This window comes from Coregonus clupeaformis, chromosome 19, assembly GCF_020615455.1.
Source record: "Coregonus clupeaformis isolate EN_2021a chromosome 19, ASM2061545v1, whole genome shotgun sequence".
NCBI classification, from domain to species: Eukaryota; Metazoa; Chordata; class Actinopteri; order Salmoniformes; family Salmonidae; genus Coregonus; species Coregonus clupeaformis.
This window is the reverse complement of record NC_059210.1, coordinates 24920452-24932802: the sequence shown is the minus strand read 5'-3', so window position 1 is coordinate 24932802 and position 12351 is coordinate 24920452.

Here is a 12351-nt window from a genome sequence, read left to right as displayed (position 1 = left end):
GTGTGCTATTCTGTTTACCTCAGTATTTTCTGTCCTCTCTGTCATGATCTTGCTTAGCTAAGCTGTTCTGCAGCAGAGCAGAGCACCACCTCTGGCTGATCATTTCAGTACTCTCTCCTGTCCTCTCTCACTCTCTGTGATCTGCATTTGTGAATGATAAAGGACATCTTCCCTCTGCATGACCAGCAGAGACTGAATGACCTCGGCCAAAGATGGTACTCTAGGAAGCCGATATGGCGATAGCCTCTCGCTAAACAACAACAACATACAGTAAACACAAACACACACACAAAAACATTTACTCCTTTGTCCTACTAATGATCTCTCTCTTCCTGTGCAGATGCAATCCAGTCTTATTTTGGAGGCACGTTTTACTTCAGTTTTCTAGACTTCTACACCTGGGTCCTGGTGCCCCCCGGCTTCCTGGGCCTGGTCCTGACTTTTCTGCTGCTGGAGGTGGTTTAGGTGGTGGAGTGGTGAAGGAGCAGGTGGGGAGGTGGTGATGGAGGAGGAGGAAGATGATGAGCCCTCAGTCAGCGGTCACATGGTACAGGCTGTCTTCAGCATCATAGAATTAGCAATTAGAATACTAGAATGGATATTAACTTTCTTATGATGGGATAAAGGTCAGACATTTTGGTCAGAGAGTTGGTCAAACATGGTTTGCCAGTGCTGTGATAAGATATTTAAGTGATAATTCCCGAGAAGCATTATCACTTTTATACAACGGCTTACCAACATATTCAACTAATGATTGACATTAAAAACGTTATTTTGATGAATGTATTCTTACTATTTTATCCTTCTACAAGATATAATCCCGACACAAATCTAGGGTTTCTACCCAAGACGGGTGGTTGTTCGTTTTATCGGTTCGGTTGCCAGAGACGCGACCCAGTCATTCAGTCTATTTGTTCTGTAACTATGGACGTGACCCAGTCGTTCATTCTAAATGTTCCATTGCCATACTGGCTGGCAACGTTCTTATCCCTTGACGCTAGCTAGTCAACTACGGCTAACTTACAGTCACGTCAAAAAGTGCAGCCTCCTGTCCTCTCTCACTCTCTGTGATCTGCATTTGTGAATGATAAAGGACATCTTCCCTCTGCATGACCAGCAGAGACTGAATGACCTTACTATTTTATCCTTCTACAAGATATAATCCCGACACAAATCTAGGGTTGCTACCCAAGACGGGTGGTTGTTCGTTTTATCGGTTCGGTTGCCAGAGACGCGACCCAGTCATTCAGTCTATTTGTTCTGTAACTATGGACGTGACCCAGTCGTTCATTCTAAATGTTCCATTGCCATACTGGCTGGCAACGTTCTTATCCCTTGACGCTAGCTAGTCAACTACGGCTAACTTACAGTCACGTCAAAAAGTGCAGTGTCACGCTCGTCATACATAGAGGAGGAGGACCAAGGCGCAGCGTTGAATGTGAACATATTATTTATTTGAATGATCACCCGATCAAAACAACAAAACAACGACGTGACAGTCGACGGTCAATATACAACCAAACACGAACAAAAACCCACAACACCCACAGGAAAACATACAGATTAAATATGGCTCCCAATCAGAGATAACGAGCCGACAGCTGACACTCGTTACCTCCGATTGGGAGTCACTGACCAAACATAGAAATGCACCCAACAGAAGTACAAACATAGAAATACACCCAAATATTGAACACACCCTGGCTCACTATACAGAGTCCCGGAGCCAGAGCGTGACAGTACCCCCCCCTAAAGGCGCGGACTGCGACCGCGCCTCAATACGGGCTAAACAAGGGAGGGCTGGGTGGGCACACCTCCTCGGCGGTGGCTCTGGCTCCGTCCTTGATCCCCATCTCCTCTCCAACCCCCCAAAGTACCCCTGGTCCTGTCCAGCCCCGCTGGCCGGAGCCGGACCGACGACACGCGCCCCTGGCCTGATGCGTGGAGGAGGAACGGGCCGGACCGGGCTGACGACGCGCACCACTGACCTGGTGCGGGGAGCTTGGATGGGCCGAACTGGGCTGGCGACGCGCACCACAGACTCGGTGCGGAGAGCAGGAACGGGCCGGACAGGGCTGACGAAACGCACCACAGACTTGGTGCGGAGAACAGGCACGGACCGTGCCGGACTGACGCCGCACCCCCCTGGCTTGGTGTGGGGAGCAGGAGCGGACCGAGCCGGGCTGTCGAAGCGCACCCCTGACTTGGTGCGGGGAGCAGGAACGGGACGGGCCGGGCTGGCGACGCGCACCACAGACCTGGTGCGGAGAGCAGGAACGGGCAGAGCCGGGCTGACGAGACGCACCACAGACTTGATGCGGGGAGCAGGAATGGGCCGGACTGGGCTGGCGACGCGCACCACAGACCTGGTGCGGAGAGCAGGAACGGGCAGAGCCGGGCTGACGAGACGCACCACAGACCTGATGCGGGGAGCAGGAACGGGCCGGACTGGACTGACGACACACACCACTGGCTTGGTGCGGGAAGCTTGGATGGGCCGGACTGTACTGGGGACACACACCACTGGCCCCACACCGGGATCTGGAACGGGCCGGACCGGACTGGCAACACACGCCAGTACCTCTCGCCGTGCCTCCACTTCCTCCATCCCCTCTTTGACCAGTGGCCCCCGTAACCCGGCGGCCTTCTCCAGCAACCCACTGGGCCGCTCTATCGCGGCCTCCTGCTGGTCCGACGTCTCGAGCCCCCCCCTAAAAATTTTCGGGGCGTCTCTCCTACCCGTGGACCAGGTCTCCATAGACCTCGCCAGCCTCTCGCCCTTCTGCCATAGCGTCAAGCCCTTCTCCTCCTCACTCGGCTTGACCCAGTCCAGGAGGCGAAGGAGATCTGTGAGGGATCTCCCTGGCGACGGCTCCTGGACACGCTGCTTGGTCCCATCTTGGTGGGTTTTTCTGTCACGCTCGTCATACATAGAGGAGGAGGACCAAGGCGCAGCGTTGAATGTGAACATATTATTTATTTGAATGATCACCCGATCAAAACAACAAAACAACGACGTGACAGTCGACGGTCAATATACAACCAAACACGAACAAAAACCCACAACACCCACAGGAAAACATACAGATTAAATATGGCTCCCAATCAGAGATAACGAGCCGACAGCTGACACTCGTTACCTCCGATTGGGAGTCACTGACCAAACATAGAAATGCACCCAACAGAAGTACAAACATAGAAATACACCCAAATATTGAACACACCCTGGCTCACTATACAGAGTCCCGGAGCCAGAGCGTGACATGCAGCCAGAATAACAGCAAAGTAGCTGCATTTGTTTAAGCTGTTTTCTAGTGACATTTATTTGAATACATCCATAACAATTAGCTAATGAGGTGCGATTTTGCCTGGCATAGAAAATGTGCTAACTCATCAGGACACTGTTGTTCAGAGGAGCTAGCCAACAACACAGCTAACACAATAACTTCAAACTGAAGCTGGAAAGACTGAAAACTAGCTGCACTTCATTTCGTTGTACCTTTTTTCAATTGACATTGCTTTATATATTCATAAAAAGGATGCCAACTGATTCATGATTTCTACTGGCTGAGAAAAGCTGCCTGCCTATCTGTCTCATCCAGATTACTATGGGACAGCTGGAGATCGAATTTGAATATTGAAACAATGTTGCAAATGTCGGAGAGACAGACATTAAGGTTTATACAAATCTCCGCTGTTGAAAACTAAATGTTAGTCTAAAAGAAATGTGAGATAATGTCTAGGTGCTTTTTATAGTGGAGATCAAGTTTATAAATTGCCTGGCTGGGCTGATGAGACAGTGGATTGCGCAGTCAGATGGAACAGAGTAAATAGTCATTTTAACATTATAGATTTAGCCTGTGGTAACTTGTGGAATAGACACCGGCTGGAATGCGGTTTTAACCAATCAGCATTCAGGATTAGACCCACCTGTTGTATAATGTAAAATAATGAATTTGAATAATTTATCTGCACTGTGTGTTTGTGAGCTAGCTAGCCAGACAGTTTTAGAGGAATGATTCCATACATTTTTCAAATTAACTGTCAATATGCCAACATTCCATTCAAACAATGCAGTCAATACACAGCCATACACTGGCTGAAACCAGTTGATATAATAGCACTCACAGCTTTCCAAGACAACTCAAATTGAGACATTTATGGTCTGTTTGCATATATACTAGAGGCTATTTATACAGAACATTGGTATAAAACCCATAGAAACTGTATTTATAATTTGATGACAATATTTAGGTTGACAATAATTATATCACACAATTTCTGATATGCATGAAATAAAAGTAAGGCATGTGATATAAGTAAAATCAGGATTATGCCTTTACTGCCATTCATTCCAATTAGACTGGTTTGGATTTCTCCCTTACCAATATGGCTGCCATTTTCACCCCATTCTGCAACTTTGAGGGTTTATGACATAGCCCCTCTAGTAATTTAATAGGATCTCTATGTTCAGACGCTGTGGTTTAGGGGAAGGTGAAAACAATGTAATAATTGATCCCAGTGATTCCATGCGGAAGAGTTCGAAAATAAACAAATTCATGGGACCAGCGCTGTTGCTGGATTCTACAGGATTAGCATTGAAAACGTGACCAGAGGTCGGGTAATCCAGTCATAAAGTGGCTCTAGATTATTATTATAAAATATTATAACATTAAATTATTATATAAATTATTATTTATTATTATGTATTATTATACATGTATATGATTATTATAAATGTCTAAATGAATAGAATGACAGTAAAGCAGTTATGCTATATGTTTGCTGAGTAGTTAGCTGATATTCACTACGATTGTGTTTATTTCTCACTTTGATGGTGAACTTTCTGTGCTGCTACCATACACTCCCAGTCATTCCGAATACGGAAGCTGGTCCCTTGTTGAATAGTGGTGCAAAGAGTTATGGGATATCAGAATCCTCTTGTCTTAACCTGTATATTTTAACAGAAGACAGGACCTATTCCTATAGAAGAAGCCTATTTTAATTATTAATTTCTTAACTCATCAACATGCTTTTTGAAAGATAGCTTTTTGTCAATCCAGATGTCCAGATAAAAATGTGTAAGCGGGGACACGATCAATGAGGGCACCATCCAAAGTACGTATGTATAACCAATCATAATAGAGAATGCAGTTGGATGCAAAGTGTCAAGGTTATTATTATACATTATTATAAATCGTCAGATATATTTTTACGTGATTTGGAAAATAACATACAGTATACTTGGTTTTACTTTCATTAAGTACCTATTTCAGTTCAACAAAGGCTTTCTGCAGGGAAATAAAGGCAGATTGAAGCTCTGACAGAGGCTGGTCAGCTGTGGGGGCAATAGCAGACATTACAGTGTCATCTGCATACAGGTGAAAGTTAAACTTTTTTTACAGATAAACCAATATTGTTAATGTTAAAAGTGTGAAGAACCAGACCAAGAATCGATCCTTTGTTATGAAAACCTGATTTAACACCATCAGTAAATACACGCTGTGTTCTGTCCTTTAGATGTTCTGTCCTTTAAATAATTTCAGTACCACACTGTGGCCATGCAACTACGAGTGGGGTGAGAAAGGGCACTGGGCAATGGGGAGGGAGATGGGTTAGATAGGGAAGAGATGATAGAGAAGGGGTTAGAGAAGAGGGAGAGAGAAAATGTGTTTGAGGTTGATGAATAATTGCAGTAAGGGGTAGAATGTTTGGGAAAACAGAGCTAAGTTCACCAAAGAGCAGAGTAATCGAATAATAGAGAATGCAATTGGATGCAAAGTGTCAAGGTTTTTGTGTGATCAGTGATACGTCCACTGAAAATCAGTCTGATTTCCCCTCATAGAAAACCACAGAGAGGAGTCCTCCTTCCAGAACCATCATAACGCCAAAGTCCTCCTGGCCGTCCCATACTTCCTCCCCATCTGTCAGTCTATTCCTCTCCTCCTCCTCCTCCTCCTCCTCCTCCTCCTCCTCTCCCTCTGGTCCCCCCTTTCTCTCTGTTGTTACTGATAATATACAACTTTTGCAATAGTCCCTGGAACAGAGCTAAATGTATTGTGATATAGGTAAGTATAGTGTGCAGATAGTATCAGCTGTATACGTATAAGGAGATGTGGGAACCATTCCTTAGTGATCAGATACTGTAAAACAGGTTATGTATTCATGCCTCCAGAGATATTACAAATGTGATCTCCCACTCTCCTTTTCAGTTTACTTTCTTCAACAACTTTGCTGTGCTATTCCACATTGCCTTCTACAAACAGGACCTACCACTGCTTCGCAACGTAAGAGATTTCAGCTGGGCAGCAATGTTTTTCTGTGAGTGGTCAGAGGAAATTGTACACATTTTGGAAATAGCTGATGTTAAAGGGTAGTCCTAAAATATATATATTTTTGGAATGATTGAGCTCTGGAACAGAACAGATAATGTTATCTCTGTGTGCAGCATGTACCTAGAGTAATTGATCCCAGTGTGCATGTGTGTGTATACAGTGTGCAACTTGTGTGTTTACTATCTGTTTGTGCACACAGAGGTTTGCCTCTCTGCTAATCATGACCCAGCTGGTGAACCAGAGGTTGTGGTGCCATTTATAGTGGACCGCTTCCTTAGTGCTCCTCAGAAGAAGCAGCAGGAGGACGACCTAAAGGTGGACAAACTCAGAGCCCAGAGAAGCTTTCCACCGTTAGCCCCATTTTTGTGGATTTCATTGTTTATTGGTTTAACGCACCAACGCGATGGTACCTGCTTTCCCCACTTGAACCATGAACCACATTGTGTCCCCACATGCCTGAATTGAGTCAAGATATGTTTAGATATCGTTGTTTCTCAGACATCACTGTCTCTGTCCCTGTGTTTCAGGGCCTGTTTGCGGAGTACATTGAGTTGCTGGTGCAGTTTGGGTATTTCAGTCTCTTTTCCTGTTTGTACCCGCTAACCGCTGTCCTCCTGCTCCTTACCAACATCACAGAGATCAGTGCAGATGCCTACAACATTTGTAAACTGTTCCAGAAACTCATCTCAGCCCCTGTGTGCAACATGGGAGTGTGGCAGGTCAGGTGATATTAAGCGAAGGAATGTGAAGATGTGAACAAACAGGGAGGGAATTTTACTGCAAATTAGCTATGTAGCTAAATCTGGTGAATAAATAGATGTGAGCAGCATGTAGTGGTCAATGTAATTTTCAAATCAGTGCCCATCTATGTCACTATGCACATGTCTGTATTTGCTCCTGTCCTTGTATGTTCCTGTAACCATATTTCTGTATGCCTGTGTATGTTTCAGACAGCGTTTGAGGTTCTGGGCTTTGTGTCAGTCATGTCTAACTGCTGGCTGCTGCTGCTGTCCCCTCGCGTCCAGAAGTTCTGTCTGGAGGGAGGGTTCAGCGGCAAGAACATCATACTTTTCGCCATCCTGGTGGAGGTACATTATGAGGGAGAGGTTTAGGGTTGGGAAGCCATCCTGATGGAGCTACAGTGTGTTGTTACTGTTCATCGTCTGCCCAACTGACAAAGGTGTATGTGTGTTTGTTTGTCAGCATTAGTCCAGTAGATAAGTTCGAAAATTGTTCCGTTTGTTATAGAAGTGTGAAAATTGGAACGCTTGTGTTCCGCACTCAACTTCTGGACTTGTCTCCGTGCTGTTTGTTGCTACTTGGCTATCTACCAAACTTTTCGGTTTTTAATATGGTGAGGATAGCCGTGTTGCAAGCACAGCTTCAGGTGCAATCGTTAGGCAAGGGCAATTTAAGTGTAGGAAAGGATGAAACAGCGTCTGTGCCACCAGTAAGTACAGATAGTAGTATAAATCCCCCTGCACAGTCCCCGCAGCCGGACAATTTTCTCAAAGCTTCTGGAAAGAAATGCTGTCGGCATGCTCAACCGGTGTCGCTCATTCAGCCGACAGAAACTTTCAACCGGTTCTCCCCATTAAGCAACGAGTCCGAGTCTGAGGCCGGGCCTTCTCAGGTCTCTCCTCCACCCGTTACAGGGTCTGAGCCGCCGAAGCCTCCCACCATTAGCTCTGACAAATTGAAAACCCTTGTAATTGCGACTCCATTACCCGCAATATTAGATTTAAAAATAATCATCCAGCGATCAAACACTGTTTACCAGGGGGCAGGGCTACCGATGTAAAGGCTAATCTGAAGATGGTGCTGGCTAAGACTAAAACTGGCGAGTGTATAGAGTATAGGGATATTGTTATCCACGTCGGCACCAACGACGTTAGGATGAAACACGTCGGCACCAACGACGTTAGGATGAAAGAGTCAGATGCTACCAAGCCTAACATAGCTTCGGCGTGTAAATCAGCTAGAAAGATGTGTCGGCATCAAGTAATTGTCTCTGGCCCCCTCCCAGTTAGGGGGAGTGATGAGCTCTACAGCAGTCTCACAACTCAATCGCTGGTTGAAAACTGTTTTCTACCCCTCCCAAAAGACAACATTTGTAGATAATTGGCCTCTTTCTGGGACTCACCCACGAGCAGGACCAAGCCTGGCCTGCTGACGAGGACGGACTCCATCCTAGCTGGAGAGGTGCTCTCATCTTATCTATGAATATAGACAGGGCTCTAACCCCTCTAGCTCCACAATGAGATAGGGTGCAGGCCAGGCAGCAGGTTGTTAGTCAATGAACTAATCACTGATCATAATCTTGATGTGATTGGCCTGACTGAAACATGGCTCAAGCCTGGTGAATTTACTGTGTTAAATGAGGCCTCTCCCCCTGGTTACACTAGTGACCATATCCCCCGTGCATTCCGCAAAGGCGGAGGTGTTGCTAACATTTATGACAGCAAATTTAAATTTACAAAAAGAAAAAAGACAGCAATTTTGTCTTTTGAGCTTCTAGTCATGAAATCTATGGAGCCTACTCAATCACTTTTTATAGCTACTGTTTACAGGCCTCCTGGGCCATATACAGTGTTCCTCACTGAGTTCCCTGAATTCCTATCGGACCTTGTAGTCATGGCAGATAATATTCTAATTTTTGGTGACTTTAATATTCACATGGAAAAGTTCACAGACCCACTCCAAAAGGCTTTCGGAGCCATCATCGACTCAGTGGGTTTTGTCCAACATGTCTCCGGACCTACTCATTGCCACAGTCATACCCTGGATCTAGTTTTGTCCCGTGGAATAAATATTGTGGATCTAAATGTTTTTCCTCATAATCCTGGACTATCGGACCACCATTTTATTACTTTTGCAATCGCAACAAAAAATCTGCTCAACCAAGGGTTTTGCCACCAAGTACTAAGTCATGTTTTGCAGAGGGGTCAAATACTTATTTCCCTCATTAAAATGCTAATCAATTTCATAACATTTTTGACATGCGTTTTTCTGGATTTTTTTGTTGTTATTCTGTCTCTCACTGTTCAAATAAACCTACCATTAAAATGATTGACTGATAATTTCTTTGTCAGTGGGCAAACGTACAAAATCAGCAGGGGATCAAATACTTTTTTCCCTCACTGTATTACTCCAGTGCTAGCCTCTCTACATTGGCTTCCTGTTAAGGCTAGGGCTGATTTTCAAGGTTTTACTGCTAACCTACAAAGCATTACATGGGCTTGCTCCTACCTATCTCTCCGATTTGGTCCTGCCGTACATACCTACACGTACGCTACGGTCACAAGACGCAGGCCTTCTTATTGTCCCTAGATTTTCTAAGCAAACAGCTGGAGGCAGGTCTTTCTCCTATAGAGCTAATTTTTTATGGAATGATCTGCCTATCCATGTGAGAGACGCAGACTCTGTCTCAACCTTTAAGTCATTACTGAAGACATTTTTACATTTTAGTCATTTAGCAGACACTCTTATCCAGAGTGAATTACAGTTAGTGAGTGCATACATTATTTTTTTTATTTTTCATACTGGCCCCCTGTGGGAAACGAACCCACAACCCTGGCGTTGCAAACGCCATGCTCTACCAACTGAGCTACATCCCTGCCGGCCATTCCCTCCCCTACCCTGGACGACGCTGGGTCAATTGTGTGCCGCCCCATGGGTCTCCCGGTCGCGGCCGGCTACGACAGAGCCTGGATACGAACCAGGATCTCTAGTGGCACAGCTAGCACTGCGATGCAGTGCCTTCGACCACTGCGCCAGTAGGTCCTATGATTGAGAGTAGTCTGGCCCAGGGGTGCGAAGGTGAACGGCAAGGCACTGGAGCGACGAACCGCCCTTGCTGTCTCTGCCTGGCCGGCTCCCCTCTCTCCACTGGGATTCTCTGCCTTTGACCCTATTACGGGGGCTGAGTCACTAGCTTACTAGTGCTCTTCCATGCCGTCCCTAGGAGGGGTGCGTCACTAGAGTGGGTTGAGTTACAGACGTGATCTTCCTGTTCGGATTTGCGCCCCCTCGGGCTCGTGCGGTGGAGGAGATCTTCGTGGGCTATACTCAGCCTTGTCTCAGGGTAGTAAGTTGGTGGTCTGTTGATATCCCTCTAGGGGTGTGGGGGCTGTGCTTTGGCAAAGTGGGTGGGGTTATATCCTGCCTGGTTGGCCCTGTCCGGGGGTATCATCGGACTGGGCCACAGTGTCCCCCGACCCACCCGTGTCAGTCTCCAGTATCTATGCTGCAATAGTCTATGAGCCGGGGGGCTAGGGTCAGTCTGTTGTATCTGGTGTAATTCTCCTTTTACTCCTATCTGGTGTCCTATGTGAATTTAATTATGCTCTCTCTAATTCTCTCTCCCTCCGCCTCCCCTCCCCTAAGATCATGCCTCAGGTCTACCTGGCCTGATGACTCCTGGCTGTCCCCAGTCCACCTGGTCGTGCTGCTGCTCCAGTTTCAACTGTTCTGCCTGCGGCTAGGGAACCCTGACCTGTTCACCGGACGTGCTACCTTGTCTCAGACCTGCTGTTTTCGACTCTCTCTCTCTCTACCGCACCTGCTGTCTCGACCTCTGAATGCTCGGCTATGAAAAGCCAACTGACATTTACTCCTGAGGTACTGACCTGTTGCACCCTCACAACCACTGATTATTATTTGATTCTGCTGGTCATCTGTGAACGTTTGAACATCTTGAAGAATAATCTGGCCTTAAATGGCCATGTACTCTTATAATCTCCACCCGGCACAGCCAGAAGAGGACTGGCCACCCCTCAGAGCCTGGTTCCTCTATAGGTTTCTTCCTAAGTTCCTGCCTTTCTAGGGAGATTTTCCTAGCCACGGTGCTTCTACATCTGCATTGCTTGCTGTTTGGGGTTTTAGGCTGGGTTTCTGTATAGCACATTGTGACATCTGCTGATGTAAAAAGGGCTATATAAATCAATTTGATTAATTGATTTTCACACTGAACAAAACCTGATATAGTGCCATTTCAGCAAAGCCCGGGTGAGCATGTAGCGCTCCCTGAAGCCATGTAGACCCAACACAGTGGAAGCCATGACCCAAAACGTCAATACAGGTAAATGCATTTTCACCATTGACCTATAGGAGGCGCTACAGGCTGAACTGTGGCTTTGATGAAATGACACTTGATCAGGTTTTGTTCAGCATGAAAAATTATACAGATGTGCCAATTCTCAAGCTTTTGTACCAAATCGAACATGGTATTTTTTGGAGCTTATCTACTGGACTACATGTCCGGATCAAGATGATTCTAGCCTTTTTGATCCCAGACTAGCCTGACTGGGTCAGAATAAAGAGGGAACAGATTGAGTTCCACTCTATGCAAGCTCTTGAGCAGCAGGTGAGAGGGGTCAGATTTAGAGTAATCATTAATAATATAGAAAAGCCCTGAATCTTATGGAACAATCAGCTCAATGACAATCAAAAATCTCCCGTTGACTCCTACAGACGCTATGAAGGCTGTGGAAACCCTGAGGGTGTTAGTGTTTCCCGTTGCCCTTCAAGTGTTGGTCTGGAGACTCTGGACCTGGGGGCTCATTAGAACCAGCTGCCATGACGAAGACTGTGAGGATCCACAGAGAAGTCTGGGAGCTGTGCCATGAGAGCCTGCTCTCTGCCCCAAGAAACTCTGTCAGTATCTCCCTCTGGAGGCCTTCTTCAGTCATAACTAGAGGTCTCTCATGTCATGGGCGATAGTAGAGAGAAGTCCAGGGACTAAAGGGAAATGCAAAGAAGAAGAGCTAAGAGCTATGTTCATTGTGTTAATGCAGCATTAGCATACGTTTTTTTAAAACACTAGGTAGCTTTAGACTTAGTTTTTAATTTGCTGCATAATCACACAAGTGCAAATGTGCATATCATTTTGTAAAATGTTCCCACAGTGTGTTCCATGTACTTTCACATTATCAGTGTTACATTGTACGCTTAACTTGTAATAGGCACATCAAACCCAATGAGAGTACTTGATATCACATAATATCTGTGCACTTCT